At 35.4% G+C, this 22,052-nt stretch overlaps 1 long non-coding RNA gene across 1 annotated transcript in view; it reads right to left on the reverse strand.

The window, feature by feature from the left end:
- LOC141562562 (uncharacterized) overlaps nt 1-22,052 on the reverse strand; it is a 41,915-nt gene that overhangs the window by 16,350 nt on the left and 3,513 nt on the right. Inside the window, exon 2 of the long non-coding RNA XR_012488207.1 lies at nt 20,659-20,707. This is a non-coding gene — a long non-coding RNA (uncharacterized LOC141562562). The remainder of the gene's footprint in view (nt 1-20,658; nt 20,708-22,052) is intronic.

Raw genomic sequence — 22,052 nt, forward strand, 5'->3', positions numbered from 1 at the left:
ACTCTTACCAGCTGTGTGACCATAGATCAGTCACTTCTACCTATTTGCTTCAGTTTTCTTATCTGTAAAATGAGCTGAAGAATGAAATGGCAAACTACTTCAGTAGCTCTGCCAAGAAAAAACAAAATGGGGAGACAACTAAAATAATCATCTCACTTCTCTCTTTTCTCTGTATTCTTCATACAATCAAAATCTTCAAGGAATCCAATCTAGGTTCTGTCCTTTAAGCATTTTCTGTCACTGCCTTTTAAGGCTTTCCTCATAGATGCCCCTTTTCTATTGTGTCTCACTCCCAGAACAATGCCAGTTATTACAAAAGTTAGAGAGGTCATGATAGTGCCCTTTCATACCAACAACTGCTCTCCTCCCCACTTCATCTATCTCTTGTTGACATTTTTCCCACATTTGCCAAGAAATCTCCTCCCTACATCCATGTTCTCCTGCTCCTCTAGATGCTAGTTGCCCTGAGGGGTTCTGATTTCCCCCAGATCTTTTGCAGTGTAGGATCCTCATCTCCCTTCACACATAGGGGTGTTCATCAGTGGAACCTTCTCCCATTGCCAATTTAAGGGTTCCTTCCTTTCCTTCCCTTTTCAATCTTTCCATTTCTTTTCACCCACTTTCCCTTTAGGTTTTTTTTTTCTTTCTGATATTACAGAAGTTACTTTCTCTTCATTAGAAGCCCTCAATTTTGCCCAGGCACATTACATTCCTCTGTATCCCCTTGTTCCCTCCCCACCTTTCTCATATTGTCCCTTGCCAAGATGTAGTCTAACAAAGGAAGCATTCACATATAGGCAAGATATCAACAGGTTCGGTCTATAATGTTTTCTGTCTGCCTTTTCTGTTACCTCCACTGTATTTTCACATTCATTCTTGCCTCCTTGGGTAGATAGAAATCTCTTATTAATCTTTCTGTTGTCAGTTGCTATTACTATCATCTCTTAACCACTCCTGTATTTCTGTTGTTGGAGTGTTTGAGAAGCAAATGATCTCTTTAGTTTTGGTTTTCTTTCTAAAAATATTTCAAGCTCTTCTACATTATCAAACATCCATATTTTGTCTGTATGGCTAAACTCAAATTTTCAAGAAAGATCACCATGAACTACACCCTGAGCTCTAGTGCTGTTCTAGTCTCTCCCTGTTCCATTCTCTCCTTTTTCTAGTGAGTTTTGAATAATCTTGTGTTATTCAACTGTCCTTTCTCTTGTATTGAAAGGTATTTTTCTAGATGGCTTACAGAGCTGATTGTTTCTGAATTATCTCTGTCTAGGAATTTACAGCCTTGTTTTTATTCCCCCTCCCCCAAGGTGATCTATGAATTCTTTCAATTGGAATTTCATTTTCTATGTTCAATAGTTCTGAGAAGTTTTCTTTTGTTATGGTATTAAGGTTTTTTTGTCCTATAATTCTTCTGGGAATATCTATTATTTTAGGTTATCTCTATGCATCCTATCTTGGAGATCTGTATATTTTATTTTAATATTTTTCCTTTCTTTCTTTTTTCTTTTTCTTCTTTTAGATTGGCCTTCATTTCTGTGTGTTTGCGTTCCCAATGCATTGTTCCCTCAATTCTTTGGTGAGACTTGTCATGGCAGATTTAAGTTTTTCTATTCTGTTCATTATTGTTGCTGCACAGCACATAAATTCTGTATTCACAATTCTTATTTCTCATCTAAATCACTTAGAAGCAATGTTGTGTTTCCATGTTCTCCTCAAATCCCACTGGGTCCTCTTTCTCAAGTGTTGGATCATTTTCCCTTCATTTTACAATACGTATTCATACATACGTATTCATTTCATTTACCAGCTCTAAAGGCCATATTTCTTCTGCTTTAACTGTTGATTTTTTTCTGTTTGTTTAATTGTTGATTCTGTTTTTTCTGTTGATTTATCTGTTTGTTTTAAAAATAGTTCTTCCTAAAATCTTTAGTACTACATATATCCACCCCCACACACACACACACAGAGCTTATTTTCCTTATCATTTACTTCTGAATCTCTCTCCTTTGATTGTGGTTTCCTTGAGGATTAGATCTCAGAGTATCTCAGTCTCCTTTCACACTGAGCAATTTATTGTTCACCAGCCTAGATCTCTGCCCAAGTGACTTTTGGGTCACTGGTCCTAGCTAGATGCTGTGTTCTTCCATCATGGTTGGTAGAGTGCTGTATAGTTCCTTGTGCACAGTGTCCTGTACTGTCCGTCTGTTCTTGGGTTCTCTGGACCAGCACCAGGAGTTCAGAGCCTGCCTTTCCTGGCATTAGCAAAGGCTGCTCTTGGCAGTGGCTGTTTTTGCCTGGCATTGGTGTTGGTACTTCCAGGTTTCAGCTCCTAGCAGTCGTTTGCTCTTTAAAGGCAGTGGCCAAACTGGATGCTGAAACCCAAAGAGACTTTCACCCTAGTGGGGAGCATAGTATAGTGTGTCGTGTACTTTAGCCTTCTAATACTTACTGCACGGGAGGTGAGGCAGGGATGCTAAGTAACCTCAGGGTTAGTGAATATCAGTTCTTGAGTCTGGGGTATTTTTTAACATTCTTTTGAATTCTTGATCCTAAAAATAATGGAAACCGCTGAAGTTGCTTTATCTTTGGTTTATCATTTCTGTTTTGGAGAGGTTGGAGAGGTAGTAGGGACTGGAGAAAATGTCTAGTCTGCCATGTTGTTTAATAATAATCTCCTAGCTGATCTCTCCTCCTGACCTCAATCCTTCCTTGATCTGTCATTTGCTATTTATGTGACCTTGATCCAGTCACTCTGAGCTTTAGTGAAATGAGGGGTCAGACTAGATAGCCTCTAGGATCCCTTCCAATTATAAATCCTATACTTCAATGATCTTTCTCTAATCCATCCATCACACAAGTGAGATAATAATCTGAACGCATAAATCTGACCATGTCATTCCCATGCCCAAAAATTTTTCAGAGGCTCCTCACTGACTCCCAAGGATAATTCCCGTCAGAAGATGCTATGGTTTTCATCCTGCATCTGTCTTTGAGCACCAAAAATACACAGAAAGCAGAGATATTAGAGTGATAACTAATGGAGAAAGCAAAGGTTCAAGCTTTCCTCTCAATTACTTTCACTTCAGGGTTAGCTCCCTTCAGTGAGGGACCTCATCCTAACTTATGGTGATCTACCAGTACATTTCCTAAATCTTTGCCTCTGTAGGCTAAGTCATAACCAGGCAATGACAGTTTGCCAAACAATCATGAAAGAGCTCTGCAGTTCCATGTTTTCTAATTTTTTTTTAATTCCAAGTTTCTGTGCAAATGATCTATATGAATGAGTGCCTGGGGAAAGATGGAGGCAACTATGTCCTGGGAGCAAGTTCATTGTCTCTGCAAATGATGTAAATGTACAAATATTTACTCAAAACCTCATAACCTTTATCAGATGAAGAATGACTTAACTATACCTGAATCTCATCCTTACATCTCAAATTTTCTGTTCTTACTTCTTAAGATACTCCAAATTTGCTAGTTTAAATAGGGCAATTTTGTTGTTTTCAGTCTTATCCAACTCTATGATCCCTTTTGAGGTTTCCTTGGCAAAGTGACAGCTATTCTCTAGATAATTTTACAGATGAGGTAACTGAGGCAAACTGGGTTAAGTGACTTGCCCAGGGTCATACAGCTAGCAAATGTCTGAGGCAGAATTTGAACTCAGGAATTCTTGACTACAGATCTTGTACTCTATCCACTTCACCAACTAGCTGTCCCAAATGGGGCATATCTTTATATAAATTATGAAAACATATAGCGTGTCTCAAAAAGCTTAATGCAGTTTTGAGCTATATGCCTAGGCTTTAAACATAGAAACTGAGGGGTGGGGGAGAAATTAAGAGGAAAAAAAAAAGGGAGAGTGAATATTTGATTGTCCTTGCTCACATACAATGGAAATGAATTGCAGAAGCTTGAGCTTAGATCACCACCTGGTGGCTTGCAAGAGATATAGCACTACCCATAGTCACGTGAATTACTAGGCTAGTGAATAATCAATCACTAGTGAATTATTAGTACTTTAAGAATGAGAAAATTTTACTACTGTGCACAGAAAAATTCCTGATATCAGGACATAAAGAGGTAACCCTGCAAGCTCTCTCCCAAAGAAACTGGTCTGATTTATAAAGGAAAAGAACTTCTCCGTGGCTCAATTGATCTTTCTTGATTACACAGATGAGTCTCTTTGAAGTTCCACTCTTTGAAGGTGTTTCTAGATTCTAGTAACTGTTTTTCTATATCCTTGTCTGCTTGGAAAACATGTCTCCAATTATTGATTGGGATGTTTCCCACTATGCTATAAATTCTTTTTTTAAAATTAATTTTATAATTATAAATTTTTTGACAGTATATATGCATGAGTAATTTTTTTATAACATTATCCCTTGTATTCATTTTTCCAAATTTTCCCCTCTCTCCCTCTACTCCCTCCCCTAGTTGACAGGCAATCCCATACATGTTAAATGTGTTACAGTATATCCTAGATACAATATATGTGTGTAAATCCAATTTTCTTGTTGCACATTAAGTATTAGATTCCGAAGGTATAAGTAACCTGGGTAGAAAGACAGTAGTGCTAACAATTTACATTCACTTCCCAGTGTTCCTTCTCTGGGTGTAGTTGTTTCTGTCCATCATTGATCAGCTGGAAGTGAGTTGGCTCTTCTTTATGTTGAAGATTTCCACTTCCATCAGAATACATCTTCATACAGTATCATTGTTGAAGTGTATAGTGATCTTCTGGTTCTGCTCATTTCACTCAGCATCAGTTGATTTAAGTCTCTCCAGGCCTCTCTGTATTCCTCCTGCTGGTCATTTCTTACAGAGCAATAATATTCCATAACATTCATATACCATAATTGACCCAACCATTCTCCAATTGATGGACATCCATTTATCTTCCAGTTTCTAGCCACTATGAAAAGAGCTTATGCTATAAGTTCTGTTAAAAGCTATGATCAATGTGGAAGAGGAGAGAAAAATTTCTTCCTTTTCCCCAAAAATATGAAAAGTTGGATTCTTTCCTCTAAGAGGCTCTCGCTCTTAACTGCCCCAAACTTTCTATTTTTCTTAAGTAAATTTTGCCATGTCATTTTGTTTATATCATCATAGCTAACTCCTGTATCCTTTATCTTCCTAGAAGCTATCCCATATAACAGCATTTTTAAAGAGGGAAAAAACCCAGAAAAATGATCAATGCATTGAAAAAGTCCAAAAATATGTGTAATGTGTAATACCTATTGACCTTCTAACTCCATGCAGTAAGTTATGCCCTAAACTTTCAAAATATACCAATTGCCTTCAGGGTTTCACTATTTAAAACTCTGAGGGGAATGGACAATTTTTAGGGGAGTCAATCATGTTAGCCTTTTAAACTCAGAGAGAAGTGGTCATACTTTGTAAAGAGATCACTGGAGATTAATATTGTTATTGTCCTTTCCTTCCATCATCTGTGACAAACTGACTCCTTAGAGTAGAGAAGGTAAAAGCTAGGAGAATTTTTAGAACAGGAATGTCATACCTGCAAGGGCCATTAGAACCCAGGATGTCAGAGTTGGGAGGGCCCTTAGAACCCAGGGTGTCAGAGCTGGGAGGGCCCTTAGAACCCAGGGTGTCAAAGCTGGGAGGGCCCTTAGAACCCAGGATGTCCTTAGAACCGTTTTGTTTGAAGACTTCTGCTAGGGGAGAAACTGCATTGTTAGATCTGATTTTTAGAAAAATCTGTGGTTTTAAACATCAAAGCCAACTTTTTAGGGGCAGCTGGGTGGCACAGTTCATATTAAATTTACCAAGGTAAATAAGTAAAACAAAAATTATACAGGACACAAAAGAAGTGCATAAGTGCAAAAAGGAGCAGGAACAAGACAGTTTTTATTAGTACCTTGGTAAATTTAATATGAACTTAGACACATGCATTTGCTAAGGAAGGCTCATTACCTCATGCATGGCATTCTTGATTTTAAAGTGATCCATCTTATTTTTCCCCCTATGTTTCACTGGTTCATTTCCTTCCCTCCAGCTCTTCTTCAAAGTTCTTTACATGCAACATGTGGCAGCTAATTCACAGCTACCATGTACCTCTTCATTGCCCTTTGGGTAATACTCATATCTAGTTCCCTGGGGGAAGTATTATTTTATCACTTGTAGCTATCTGAAAACATAGGTAAGCCTACTGGAACTTGTTTTTTGTTTGATCTGTTTTTTTTTGAACAGTCTGTTTTCAGAGAAGCCTGGGGTCATTCATTACATTTTACAATTTCTCAAGGCAATCCATCTGGTTTTTCCTTCCTTTGTTTGATTCTGGGACGGCCTAATTGAGATTTGTCATAAAACATTTTTCTTGTTTGTCCCCGGAGATATATTCTGATAGACAGGCTATCTAATTGCATACCATAATCTGGACAATAGGCATTCTTTGTTCATTTAGTTTTCCCACTTTCATGGTTTGGGCCAAATTCTTTTGAGTGCCACAGGTCTCCTTCAAGAAGCTCCTTATTGTTTCTAGGCTCAATGCAGCTATCATAAAGCTATTCACATACAGGAGAATTAGAAGGATCTACCAGCTAACCAGTCAACTAATACCCATATGATCCTTCCATGTATGACAGCAAAGATAACATTATACACATTTGGAAAAGATCTCCTATGTCTTCAAAGAAGGAAGGGAGCTATATTTTCCAGTTTCTTTTTGGAATTGAGATTTGTCATAAAACAATGTTTTAAATTCATTTTTTGCTGTTCCCATTCTTTCTATTTACATTGTAGCGGGAGTCTTGTTTTCCTGGTTCTTTTAACTTTGCTTTGCATCAGTCCATACAAGTTTAGGCAAGACTCTCCTACTCTCCTTGTGAGCAAAAAAGAAAAATGTGAGCCATAGGCGAGGAGTGAAGTGAATTTGGAATTGGTTGATTTGGAAAGCAGACATTAATGTCACCTCCTAGTTGTTGTTCAATCATTAAGTCATGTTCAATTTTTTGTGACCCTATGGATTATAGGATGCCTATATTGTCCATAGTATTTTTGGCAAAGATATTGGAGTGCTTCTGCCATTTCCTTCCACAGTGAATTAAGGCAAGCAATAGTTAGGTGACTGGCTGAGGACCATACAACCAGTGTCTGAGGCTGGATTTGAACTCCATTTTTCCTGATTTTTCAGGTCCAGAGCTCTATCCATTGAACCACATAGCTCAGTTTGTCAACTCAGAGAGAGATTTCTAATCAAAGTTTCTTAAACTGTGGTTCATGACCTGATATGAGGTCATGTAACTGAATATGGATGTCATATGATTTTTATTATCAGTAAATATTTACTTTGACTTAATATTTTACATATCTATTTATATTCTCTAGACTCATGTTTTATATACCTATCTAGCTGGGGTTGTGTAAAAATTTCTCGGACGAAAAAGGATCCCAAGTGGAAAATGTTTAAGAAGCCCTGCTCTAATACTCCATATTAATACTTGAGCCTGAGCTGTTCAATATTTTTTTGAATGACTTAAGATATAAAAGACATGATTTTTAAAAATCTCAACATGTTTCAGATGATACAGAGCTAAGAAAGATAGTTAATATATTGGATGATAGAGTCAAAATATTGGGATAAATCAAATACGATAATATTCAATAGGAATAAATATAAAGTCTTCTACATGGATATTGTTGTTGTTCAGTTCTGTCCAATTCTTTGTGACCCTATTTAGGGTTTCCTTGGAAAAGATACTGGAGTGATTTGCCATTTCCTTCTGTTCTTTATTTTTGTTTTAGTTTCTTTTTCTCTTAAATTGTTTTATTTTTTTCTGATTAAACATACACATTGATTTTATTTTATTTTATTTTATTTATTTATTTATTTTTTGCTGAGGCAATTGGGGTTAAGTGACTTGCCCAGGATCACACAGCCAGAAAAAGTTAAGTGTCTAAGGCCAGATTTGAACTCAGGTCCTCCTGACTTCAGGACTGGTACTCATCCACTGTGCTACTTAGCTGTCCCTATATTAATTTTTAATACACACTTCTTTATGAATCATATTGGGAAAAAACTCAGAACAAAAGGGAAAAACAATGAGAGGAAAAAAAGTAAACTTTTTTTATGTGTTGGTTCAAAATGATTATAAATTCAGTCTCAGCCATTTCCTTCTCCAACTCATTTTTACAGATGAAGAAACTGAGGCAAACAAAATTAAGTGACTTAGCTGGAGTCAAACACTAGTGCTAGATTTGAACTCAGGAAGATGAGTTTTCATGATTCCAAGCCCAGTGCTCCATCTACTCTGCTGCCTAGCTGCCCTTGGATACAAGAAATCAAACACACAAGTAAAAGATAAGAAAGGTGTGGCTAGACAAGATCTTGCTCATGTAAAAAATGATTGGGGAGCATACAAATTATCAGCAAGATGGTATCATATGTGTACTTCTTTATCTCCAAACCTCAAATAACAAGAAAAGTACCAAATCTATAGAAACAAAAACATTTTCTAGGAAGAAGAATGAGGATATACACAATATAAATTTTCTGAAATATCAGGGGATGTTTGAATCACACAAAGACCCACTAACATGAATCATGTTTATTCTGGCTTGCATGCAATATTTATCACCCAATAGGCTTGTGTCTGTAGTTCCAGATGAAGTGAACTTTATTCTTTCTCTTCATATCAATGACTCCATCTGAATGCCCATATTCCAAAACAGATAGAAAACATGGATCCTACCAGACATATGATGGAAAGTATACACAATAATAATGTACCTAGAAGTACAAAATCAGCAAGAAGAGATGAGGATTCCATTTGTGAGGGAAATAGGGCTATAAGTAGGGCTTCAGCAAACTCCCCATGAATTGTACACATGATATAAATCCAGGCAAACCCCCGTATCTCCTAATTTGAGGCTGAGATCTCTCAGTCATAGGGCTTGAAACAAGATAAAATGAGTATTTCATGAAAGAGAAAAGGAAAACAGTGAAAAAACTACAGAAAGAAGTCTGATGCAGCTTGCCAAGTTCAGAAGAAAAAAGGCTGAAAAATAAAATAACAAGAAAGAAAGGCTGGGAATGAGCCCAGCTCCCAAACAGATAAACCCAACAGTATGACTCATGAAGAAACAAGAAAAAATGAGCAAGCATTCTACAAAAGATCACAATTCAGTGAATGAGTATTATTTTTTAAAAAATTTAGAGAGATCAAGATATTAAATTTTTCTAAATTACCAGAAAAAGTGAGACAACAATAACAAACTCTGAAATGATTCAAAGAAGAAATAAAATTTTTAGAAGTCAAAATTAGGATAGAAATTGAGTCAAAAATGACAATTCAACAATAAATAAGGCAAAATTTATGAAAATAAGAGCTGATAAACAGTCAGACAGGCAGTTCTCTGAAGAAGAAATTAAAGTTATCAATAGTCACATGAAAAAATGCTCTGAATCATTACTGATTGGAAAAGTGAAAATTAAAATAACTCTAAGATATCAATTCACATCTATCAATTTAGTTAATATGACAGAAAAGGAGAAGCATATGTATGTGTGGGGAGGAATGTGGGAAAATTGGGACATATATGCTATTAGTGGAGTTGTAAACTGATACAATCAATCTGGAGAACAATTTGGAACTATGCCTAAAGGGCTATTAAATTGTGTGTAACCTTTTGAAACAGTAATACCACAACTATATCTATATCCCAAAGGGCTTAAAGGAATTTAACTTCTTTCTGCTTCAGTTTCCCCATTTGTAAAATGGAAATAATAATAAAACCTATCTCCCAGGATCAAATGAGATATTTGTGAAGCACTTTGAAAGCATTAAAGTGCTATTCAAGCACTATCATTATTAAAGATTTTAAAATAACTTTAAAGAATTAGAAGGAAAGAAGGAAGAATTCTGATATTCTGACAACTAAAACCAGCATTCTCTTATCGGTGAATCATTTGGGGTTGTAACACAGAGGAAGCATGCCTCTGTGGATGAGGGAATACAAGGAAAGGCTGGGGACAGAGACATCCTTCCACCCAGCATGGGGTAAGCAGAGAAGTCATAATAATCTTTGTGTTCTTTTGATCAGGACGGGGTGCTGTAGAATAGAAAAAAAGTAGTGGAGAGGAGAGCCTGGGGTAGAGCGAAGTGGAAGTTGCCTTAGAAGAGAAAATAATGGGGTGTCATTGAAATATGTTCTCAGGATGGAGGGGGCAACAAACAGCTTTCCTGGGAAAGGGGGGCAGGGAAGAAATGGGTATATTAGAATATGATTTTTCCAAGAAAGGGTCATGCATCCTAGGACTGTGGCCCATTCCTGGAGAGGAGTGGATCTAAGGATGATCAGCAAAAGTGGAAGGAGGGAGTGGGGAGGAGATTTCAATTAAAAAATCCAGATATGTTCTTCTTAGGAGAAGAGAGTGATAATGGCCACTGCTGAGCCACATAACTCTAGATAAGCTATGCCATTCTTACCCCATTATTTTGTTCATGAATGGATATTTCTAGGAGTGAGGGACCACAGAGAGCCCTAGAGCTTCCCCTATCACTTTCAATGTCTTCCAGTGGACAGATGGACAAATCTAAGAACTATAGCACCTACAATCAATTGCACAGATGGCATAAAAATGGCCTCAGTAAAAACGGGTCACAGAGATAGGAGTCTGTACAAGATCTTTAATTTCTGAAAAACTTTCACTTTGCTAAAATTCATAAATTTTTATCATGCCGTCCAACAATTCCAAACCCATCAACCTCTATGCAGGGGTCATTCAAGGCCTTAGTACCAAGGTCTCCCCATGTACATGCTCCTTAAATCCAATCACCAAGGGCCAAAGGCTCTCACCAGATATGCTAGCTTCAAAATCCCCACCAAGGCCCTAAGATCATTCTTAAGTTTGCCAGAAACCCTGAGTCTAAGGTTATCAAACCCACTGGCCCGCTTATATCCCAAAGAAATACTAAAGAGCGGAAAGAGACCTGTATGTGCCAAAATGTTTGTGGCAGCTCTTTTTGTAGTGGCTAGAAACTGGAAGATGAATGGATGCCCATCAGTTGGAGAATGGTTGGGTCAATTATGGTATATGAAGGTTATGGAATATTATTGCTCTGTAAGAAATGACCAGCAGGAGGAATACAGAGAGGCCTGGAGAGACTTACATCAACTGATGCTGAGTGAAACGAGCAGAACCAGGAGATCACTGTACACTTCAACAACAATACTGTATGAGGATGTATTCTGATGGAAGTGGAAATCTTCAACATAAAGAAAAACCAACTCACTCCCAGTTGATCAATGATGGACAGAGGTAGCTACACCCAGAGAAGAAACACTGGGAAGTGAATGTAAATTGTTAGCACTAATATCTGTCTGCCCAGGTTACATGTACCTTCGGAATCTAAAGTTTATTGTGCAACAAGAAAATGATATTCACACACATGTATTGTATCTAGACTATATTATAACACATGTAAAATGTATGGGATTGCCTGTCATCGGGGGGAGGGACTAGAGGGAGGGGGGGATAATTTGGAAAAATGAATACAAGGGATAATATTATAAATAAATATATATATAATAAAAAATTATTAATTAAAAAAAAAAACCCACTGGCCCAAATCTACTAAATTGAAGTTTACTACTGAACCCAGAGTCGCCAAGTCTAACATTAAGGTCACCAAGGTCACCAAGTCTAAAGCCAAGGTTATCATGTCTAACTCTAAGGTCATCAGTGATTCCAAGGCAAACCCAAAGTTGCCAGTACAAAAGCTTATGGGACTAATCCCAAACCTTCAAAAAAGATGCTTCAATATAGAAGATCATGTTTAAACCCTAATTATTTTTTTCCTCAGGTAAAGCATGATCATTCACTCTTTTGTGCAAATAAAAGAAATGATAAGTCACAGAATAAAAAAATAAGACAAGGCAACTAGGTGGTACATTGGATAGAGCACCAGCCCAGAAGTCAGAAGGGACCCAAGTTCAAATCTGGCCTCAGGCACTTAACACTTTCTAGCTGTGTGACCCTGGGCAAGTCACTTAACCCCAATTGCCTCAGAAAAAAAAAAAAAAGAAAAAGAAAAAAAACAACAACCTCTAGTTGGCTCTTTTCACCAAGGAGATGATTCAGACCAGTTTCAATGATCTTGTGATGAAGAGAGCCATCCCCACACCCAAAGAGAGGACCGTGGGAAATGAGTGTGGTTCACAATATAGCATTTTCACTCTTTTTGCTGTTGTTTGCTTGCATTTTATTTTCTTTCTCATTTTTTCCTTTTTGATCTGATTTTACTTTTTTTTTTTTTTTTTTTTTTGCTGAGGCAATTGGGGTTAAGTGACTTGCCCAGGGTCACATAGCTATGACTTGGTTAAGTGTCTGAGACCAGGTCCTCCTGAATTCAGGGCAGGTGCTCTATCCACTTCACCACCTAACTACCCCTTGATTTGATTTTTCTTGTGTAGCAAGATAATTGTATAAATATGTATATGTATATTAGATTTAACATGTATTTTATCATGTTTAACGTATATTGGATTATTTGCTATTTAGAGGGAGGAAGTGAGAAAAATTGGAACACAAGGTTTCGCAAGGTTAATGTTGAAAAATTATCTGTGCATATGTTTTGAAAATAAAAAGCTTTATTTAAAATAAGACCTTATAAAACAGAGAAAAATAGAGAAAAGAAGATTGATAAATGAATAATTGGAAATGGAATAGAGGAGGAAGATCAATCTTTGTCAGCTAGAAGCTCTAGTCTTCATTAGGGATGCAAAACATGTGAAAGAAAGTAGGATGTAATAAGCCTAGAAAGGGAAAGGAGAGAGATAATAAAATTATAAAGATTTCTGTATTCTCTACAGAGAGGCTTGGAGAGACTTACATGAATGGATGCTGAGTGAAATGAGCAGAAACAGGAGATCATTATACACTTCGACAATAATACTATATGATGATCAATTCTGATGGCCGTGGCCTCTTCAACAATGAGAGGATCCAAATCGGTTCCAATTGATCAGTAATGAACAGAACCAGATACACCCAGAGAAAGAACACTGGGAAATGACTGTGAACCACAACATAGCATTTACACTCTGTTATTGCTTGCTTGCATTTTGTTTTTCTTCCCAAGTTATTTTTACCTTCTTTCTAAATCTGAGTTTTCTTGTGTAGCAAGATAACTGTATATATATATATATATATATATATATATATATATATATATATATATTGTATTTAACATATACTTTAACATGTTTAACATGTATGGGACTACTTGCCATCCAGGGGAGGGGGTGGAGGGAAGGAGGGGAAAAATTGGAACAGAAGTTTTTGCAAGGATCAGTGTAATTTTCTTCTCTAAAATATAATGTTCTCTGAGAGCAGGTTTCTTGGGGAGCTTCTGGAGGGAGCCTTAGTTTCAGTTCAGTTCAATAATCACCTCAAATGCAGCCAGGAGTTAAAGTCCAAATCCTTTATTTTCTCCTTCAAAGTTTTGAATCTTTTCCTGGGGCCCAGTTAGCTTTTTTAGAGACCTCTCTCTCTCTCCTTGGTTCCGAGAGCTCTTGCCACAAGTCCTTTGTCTCTTCCAGCTTCTGCCTCTAGCTCCTTCTGAATCCAAAGGCTCCATCCAGCACAAAGGTGGAATATGGAGTGAATCTGACTCTGCCTCCGAGAGAGGTGGCTTGTGGGAGCTCCTCCTTATATATGCTCTCTTAAAGGTGTGAACTCTAATAAGTACTAAGTACATAATCATTGTCTCTATCAATTCCAGTGACTTAGCACCTTTTTTTCAAGTTCTGGCCCATAACAAGTCAGTGTTGAAAAATTACCCATGCATATTGGATATAAAAAAAACTATAATAAAAAATAAATATAGAGAAAAAAAGATTTCTGTATTCTGTTCTAGAGAAAATGAGAGTTGTTAAATATTTTTTGAGTAGGCAGTGACATGGTCATACTTGTGCTTTAGGAATATTAATTTGACAATAATGTGAAGAATAGATTAGTGAGGGAAGAGTGGAAGTAGGGAGACAAATTAGAAAGAAATTATAGCAGTCCATGTAAGAAGTGATAAGAATTTGCCCTGCATTAAAGGCTTATGTAATTGGAGAGAATGAAATGGATATGAGAACTGGGTTACAGGTAAAATTGAAAGAATTATATAACAGGAATGGGGCAATAACAGGGAAAGTCAAAAGGTAAGGATTTTCCCCAATTGACAAATAATCAAAGGATATGAACAGGCGGTTTTCAAATGAAGAAATTAAAGTTATCTAAAATCAAATGAAAAAAAAAATGTTCTAAATCAATATTTATTAGAGAAATTAAAATTAAAATAACTTTAAAGCACAACCTCATACCTTTCAGTTTGGCTAATATGACAGAAAAGGAAAATCATAAATGTTGGAGAGAACGTGGGAAAACTGGGACATTATAATGCATTGTTGGTGGAATTATGAATTGATCCAACCATCCTGGAGAGTAATTTGGAGCTATGTTCAAAGGACTATAAAACTGTGCATCCCCTTTGATGCAGCAATACCACTATTAGATCTATATCCCAAAGAGATAATGAAAACGGTGAAAGGACCCACATATACAAAAATATTGGTAACATCTCTTTTTGTGGTGGCCAAGAATTGGAAACTGAGGGGATACCCATCAATTAAGGAAAAGCTGAGCAAGTTGTGGTATAGGATTGTGATGGAATAACATTGTACTACAAAAATGATGAGGAGGTATATTTCAGGAAAAAAATACTAGAAAAACTTATATGATTTGAAAACATTGTACACAGTAACAGCAACATTGTGCGATGATCAACTTTGATAGACTTAGCTCTCCTTGGCAATATGATGATTTCAGACCATTCCAAAAAAAATCTCATGGAAAATGCCATTCATAGCCAGAGAAAGAAGTATGAATCCAGATTGAAGCATGCTATTTTCACTTTTTAAATTTTGGGGTCTTTTTCATGATTTTTCATTTTTTTGTTCTGATTCTTCTTCCACAAGATGACTAATATAGAAATATGTTTAACATAGTTGTACATATATAGCCTATATTGAATTGCTTGCTGTCTTAAGAAAGACAGAGGTAATGAAGGGAAAGAGGAGAAAAATTTGGAACTCATAATCTTACAAAAATGAATATTGAAAACTATCTTTACATATAATTGGAAAAAACACTATTAAGTGCAAAAAAAGTCAAAGATTATTCCAGGTTTGCAGATCTGGGGTGACTGGATAGATGGTGATACTATCAAAAGAAATGGGAAGTTTTAGAAGAGGGATAGGTTTTGGGGAAAACTTAATGAGGTCTGTTTCGAACATGCTGAATTTGATGAGTTTGCAAGAGATTAAGAGAGATTAGGGCTAGAGACATAAATTTGACCGTCAGATTGAATTTATGGAGTCTGATAAAGTCACTAAGGGAGGGAATCTACATAGATAGAAAAGCTCTCAGAACAGACCCACAGTTAAAGGGAAAAGGGATAATGAAATAGCAGAGGAGACTGAGAAGTTGTGGTCCTACAAGTATGGCTCTTCTCCTACTTGTAGGACCACAGCTTCTCAGTCTCCTCTGCTATTTCATAATAATTGGCTTTCTTGAATAAATTTGAACTGATCTCAGCATTCCAAAAGCATAACTGTGCCATAGAAGCAAAGGAAGTGAGAAGACCCAGATACCGTCAGGCAAAAGCACGGGGAAGTCAAGAATAAGGAATGAGAAGAGCTCACCAGAATAGCAGTTAAAAGACTGATGGCAGTCGTGAAGGCAGTCATTCTAATCAAGTGACAGAATCAGAAGCCAGATTGTAAAGGGATTATAAGATGCTAGTAATAGGAGGTGAGGAAATGTGTAACTCACCCTTTTTTCAGAGTTTGGCAGAATCAAATAAAGATTTTTTTTAAGGGTTAGGAAGACCTAGACATGTTTGTAGGAGAAGGAATTAGTGGATAAGACTGAAAATAAATGATTGAGGGGAAAACTTTCAGAGGAAAGAATAGGGAATATGATTAAGATGATAAGTGGAGCCATTAGTCTTCATAAGAAGATCCATCTTTTTATCAAACTAGAGAAAAGGATAAAGCAGGGAATGATGAAGATAATTTGAATACAACAGCTCATAGAAGACTGGAAGGAATATTTTAGAGGTCATCTAATCCAATCTTTTCATTGTACAGTTTAGGAAATTGAGTCACAGAAAAGTGAAGTAATCTGCCTACTGTCATACAAATAGTAAATGGCAGAACCAGCAGTACTTTAAGCTTTGGAATGGGCAAGAAAATAGATAGCCTCCATTTTCTTTCTTTTGATTCTCCTCCTTTTAAATGTTTTTATTATTTTCCTTTTTTATACAACAGGATCATTTTCCAACAATTCATCTTCATTTCCAGTAGAATCTCTCCTTGTAATAAATAAGTAAATATAATAATGAAAAGCAAAACAACACACTGTAAGCCCCATCCTTATAACTTATAGTATGACAGTTTTCTGCCATCAGGCAAGAAGTATGCTTTACCATCTCCTCAAGTCACAATTGATCCCTTAATTCAGTTACTCATTACCTTTTGTCTGTCTATTATAATACCTTTCAAATTGATCTCCCCACCTCAATTCTGTTCCTGTTCTCTAGACCATCTTCATCATGGGTACCAGATGCCTTTTCTAAGGTATAGGTTTATCTATAGCAATTCTGCAAGAAATACCTGATTATCCCAATTCTAGAATCAAACTTAAACTCCTCTGTTTGACATTTAAAATCCTTCAAGATCTAGTCCCAATTTACCTGTCCAGTCTTCTTATATTATTTTCCTAATCATGTACACTCCAATGCAATCATATTGGCTACATGCTTTACCACATATACAATATTTCATCTCCCAACTCCATCTTCATACTGGTTGTCCCTCATGACTGGAGCTCTCTTCCTCCTCACCTGTGTTTCCTAACTTTCCTAGCTTCCTTCAAGACTCAGCCCAAATCCCAAGTCTTCCAAAAGGCCCTTCCTAATGCCTCATTTATACCTACCACCACCCTACCACCATCCTTTTATTCTGAGAGTGTCTTCCATTTATACAGTTAACATACACACACACACACACACATACACACACACATATGTAATGCACTAATTGTTGTCTGATTAGAATGTACAATCCTTGAAGACAGGGACTGATTTTTGATTGATTTTGGTTTGGTTTTTACCTTGCTTTGTATCCCTAGATAAAAATATAACTATATATAAATGCATGTATATATACAAATATAATTGTAAAAATAATGACATGTAAGTGTAAATAAACGCATGTTGACTGACAAGGAAACCTTAAGTGTTGATTGATTAAATTCCCCAATTAAACTGATTCATTTGTCACCATCCCCTCTGCTCACATCATCTTCATCTTACCCATCCATGATAAATTAATCATCAGATAATCTCATTACCAGGAAATTCATCATCTTGGATGTTGCTTCAGTTTTGTTCCTCTTTAGTACCTTCAGTTGCTTTCTTTCTGCCCCTCTGTTTAGAGAGTTGAAGGACAGAGGAAAACCTCCCATATCCTCCCTTTATAAGAGCTCAAAATACCAGCTACTCTGTTTGATTTCTATTCCATCATCATCTTCATCATGTCCCCTGGGTCAAGTACCCTCTGGAACTCCTCCTCCCTTTCAGTTTCCTTTTGAGAACAGGTATACTTCAAAGATATTGTGGGTTCAATTCCAGACCACCACAATAAAACAAATATCACAATAAAGTAAGTCACTTTGGTTTCCTAGTACATATAAAAGCTAAGTTTATACTATACTGTACTCTATTAAGTATATAATAGTATTGTGTCGGCAACATCAATATTATACAATGATCAAATCTGACATGGCTCTTTCCAACAATGAGATGATTGAAGCCAGTTTCAATGATCTTGTGATGAAGAGAGCCATTTACACCCAGAGAGAGGATTGTGGGAACTGAGGATGGATCACAACATAACATTTTCACTCTTTTTATTGTTTTTCACTTGCATTTTATTTATTTTTATTATTTCTTCTTTCATTCATTTATTCATTTAATGCATTAGATTATAGAATCCTTAATGGCATGTATTGTCACTTTTTAAAAAAACAATTGCCCCATACAAGGATTTAAGGTTAAAATAATTTCTTTGTGACATAATGGTACCTTGTATACACTGGAATTATCCTTCATCCCTGCAGCCTGTCTCCCTGGAGGTTGCATTTTATTTTCTTATTCAGTTTTGTTCTTTTCTGATTTGATTTTTCTTGTGCATCAAGATAATTGTATAAATATCTTTATACATATTGGATTTAACATATATTTTAACATATATTGAATTGCTTTCCATCTAGGGGAGGGAGTGGGGAGGAGAGGAAAATTCAGAACACAAAGCTATGCAAGGGTCAATGTTGACAAATTATCCATGCATATGTTTTGAAAATAAAAAGCTTTAATAAAAAAAGAAAATAGTATTGTCTTAAAAAGGACCCCTGTGTATACATTAACTTTTTAAAAATGCTTTATTGACAAACCATCATCTGAGTCTTTAATGAGAGATAAACTTCTAGTGGAGGGTCTTGCTTTGATGCTGACTAATCAGAATGGTAGTTGTTGAAGGTTGGGGCTAGTTTCTTAAAATAAGACAAAAATAAATTTCGCCACATCCATTGACTCTCCTTTCACAAAAGATTTCTCTGGAGCAGGCAATGCTGTTTGATAGTATTTTACCCATAATAGAACTTCTTTCAAAACTGGAATCAATCCTCTCAAACCCTGCCACTGCTTTATCAACTAAGTTGATGTAATATTCTTCAATATTTCTATGTCTCAGGGAATAGAAAGATCCAAGGAAAAGGAGAGAAATGAGGAATGGCAGATTGGTGGAACCATCTGAGCACACAAATGTATCCATTATGGTTACCACCTTACATCAGCATGGTTCATGGCACCCCAAAACAATTATAGTAGAAATATCAAAGATCATTGATCACAGATCATCATAAAAGATGTAATAAAAATGAAAAGCTTGAAATAATGTAAGAATTATCAAAACGTGACACAGAGACACAAAGTGAGCAAATGTTATTGGAAAAATGGTCCCACAGACTTGCTTAAGATAGAGTTACCATAGGGTTGTTTAATTTGTTTAAAAACAACAAAAAAAAAGAGCAAAACCAGCCCCATATATTATCTACAAAACACAATAAAACAAAGCACAATACTATGAAGACTATAGGTCTTCACTCCCCCACCCCCATTAGATTATTTGTCCTTTGTTCTTGAAGAGGACCATGATGTCAGAGACATGACGCCATAGCATACAGATGAATTGGATTTAAGCAAATATATAAGAATATAAGCTCTTTGAGAATAGATATTGCCTTTTCTTTTTTTATTTGTATCCCCAAAGCTTTGTATAGTACTGAAACTAATCAGGTACTTCCAAATGTTTAATTGGTAATAAACAAACACATAAGTAAATACATGTCAAAATAATTTTTAATCCAATAATTTATCATATACAAGAGTAAAGCGTGGTATTTGGTGCCTGTTCAGCATGTCAGGTGATATGTCTCCTCATGGAGGAGGCCAAAAAGCATGTTTCTGAGAGAAATTTCATAAGATGGAAAGAGGTGCAAAGAAATATGGGAACATGCAATGGACATTCTGTAACTGGTTCCAGTTGGTTAATTATATATTAAAGAGAAGGCTCTTTGATTGACTGGAGAAATTAAAAAATTTTATCAGCTTCAACATCTGACAAGAGACAATTGAAGAAAGAGGCTTCTGAGCCCTTTAAAGGGGTCTGAGTCCTTGGACTCTGTATTTATTCTTCTTTAATCTAGATGAACAAGAGGGAGCCTCCGAGACCTTAAAACTTTTGAAAGGTCAAGAAAATACTCTAGTATCCAGTAGTCATGCTCTGAGAAACAAAGAGTGACCTCAAAAATCCCAGGCCAGCAGAAGTTAAGAAAAGGACTTATCTGATAGTTCTGATTTCATCATGAATTTAGGACTTATGCTGTCAGAAGTGAACTAAGTTTTGAGACTGTTTCCCCAAAGATGGAAATGGTGTAGGGGAGGTAATCATGTTCTCAGACAAAACAAATAAAAATTTACAATGTTAAGTCAGATGAAATAAATTACTTTATATTTAAATGCATACTAGCAATGAAACAATATCATTATTAAATTTATATACACCAAATAACAAATTCACAAGAAAACCAGATTGTGAAAAGAAAAAAGTAGTAACAATAATTGTAGGAGACTTCAATGTTCCTTTGTCAAAACTAGATACATCTAACAGAAAGATAAAGAAGTAAAATGTAGAACACAAGAGACAACTGAAAAAATTATATTCAAAAGACTTAAAGAGACTTCTAAATGAGAATATTATGAAATGTACAATTATATTCATATGAACATATATTTCTTAGCATCACACAGAACATTTACAAAAATATAAAAGGCAGAAATATTGAATTCCTCATATCTATAACAAAATAAAATAGCAAATTTAAAAATGAATCCAATTTTTAAAAAATACAGATCACAAGGGAGACTAAGTAACAATAACCTGAATAATAAGTGATCAAAGAACAAATCATAAAAACAACTGAAACTGTGAAAAAAGAATGATAACAATGTGACAACATACCCACATATGGAGAATACAATTAAGTCAGTCCTCAGAAGAAAAACTATTTCTGGAAGAAAAATTAACAAGCAGAAAAAACAGAGTTAGTGAATTGAGCATATATATTTTTTTAAACTAGAAAAATTAACAAAATAACAAACCCTAGATAAATATTAGAAGAAATATTAAAAATTGGAATAGATAAAATGGGAAAATGAAAATCATCTCAGAATGAGAAAACTAGAACATTTTTTAAAAGCTAAAAAAAACCTTAATTTAACTTGATCCAAAAAGGGGAGAAAAAAAAACCAACAAATTTTAAAAACACATTAAAAAAAAAAAGGTGAGTTTGCAATGAACAGAGAAGAAATAATAATAATAATAATCAGAAATTACTATATATGCTGGCAAATCAAAATTTAAAAGAAATGAATGATTACTTCAAAAAATACAAAATATTCAAATAACAAAACAAAAATGGAAAATTTAAGTAATTCAGTTTCAGAAAGAAAAACTGAATAAGTTATAAGTGGATGATAAAAAAAAAGAAATACTCTTATCTATACAGATTTTTAAATGAATTCTGTCAAACATTTAATGAATAATATTTGTGCTATAAGAATTATTCTATAGGTAGTTTTTAAAAGGAGTTTCTTGAGTGAATCAACTTGAGGAAACCATAGAAAGCTTTTGAAAGCATCTACTTATGAAGAGTTGGGACACAGAATACTTAATATATTTGTTATTTTTGAAAAACAACAACAAAGAATTAAATAGAGATGTTTGTTGTTCTAAGTTGGGATGCATGGAGACAAGAAAATGGCAATGCTGTCTAACTAATTCATAGAATTAATGTCATATTATAGAAGAAATTTACTATGTAAGCTGGGCTAGATTATTTTAGAATTGACCTGGGGAATAAGGCTCTGGCCACTAATGTAGCTTCCTATGGCTTAGGTTAAAAAAAAAAAAGAAAAAGAAAAAGAAAAAGAAAAGTTTGGAGTTTTACTCCCAGATTTGATATTGTCTCCTAATGAACAGATGAAGCATGTTCTACACAACAGCAGGGAAGCTATATCCAAGTTAATAAAAAGTGTATTATTGCTGAAGATTCTTCCTAAGCTCCAATTACATAAGTCTCTTTTTGTTAATCAGCAAATTGTCCATAAAAGTCACATTTTATTTCAATTCTGAACCCACAGCAGCAAGCTGGTCTGAATCAGGCCTGTCCTGTAACACACACCCTAACCCAAACTTTATAGAATTGGACAAAATATTATTTCAAAATTTATCTGGGAGAACAAAGAGGTTTAATATCTCAAGGGAAAATGATAAAAATAAGTGGTAATGTAAAAGATCCACTACTTCCAAATCTCAAACTAGAAAGCTGTAATTACCAAAACTTTTGTCATAAT

Source organism: Sminthopsis crassicaudata, chromosome 1, assembly GCF_048593235.1.
Source record: "Sminthopsis crassicaudata isolate SCR6 chromosome 1, ASM4859323v1, whole genome shotgun sequence".
NCBI classification, from domain to species: Eukaryota; Metazoa; Chordata; class Mammalia; order Dasyuromorphia; family Dasyuridae; genus Sminthopsis; species Sminthopsis crassicaudata.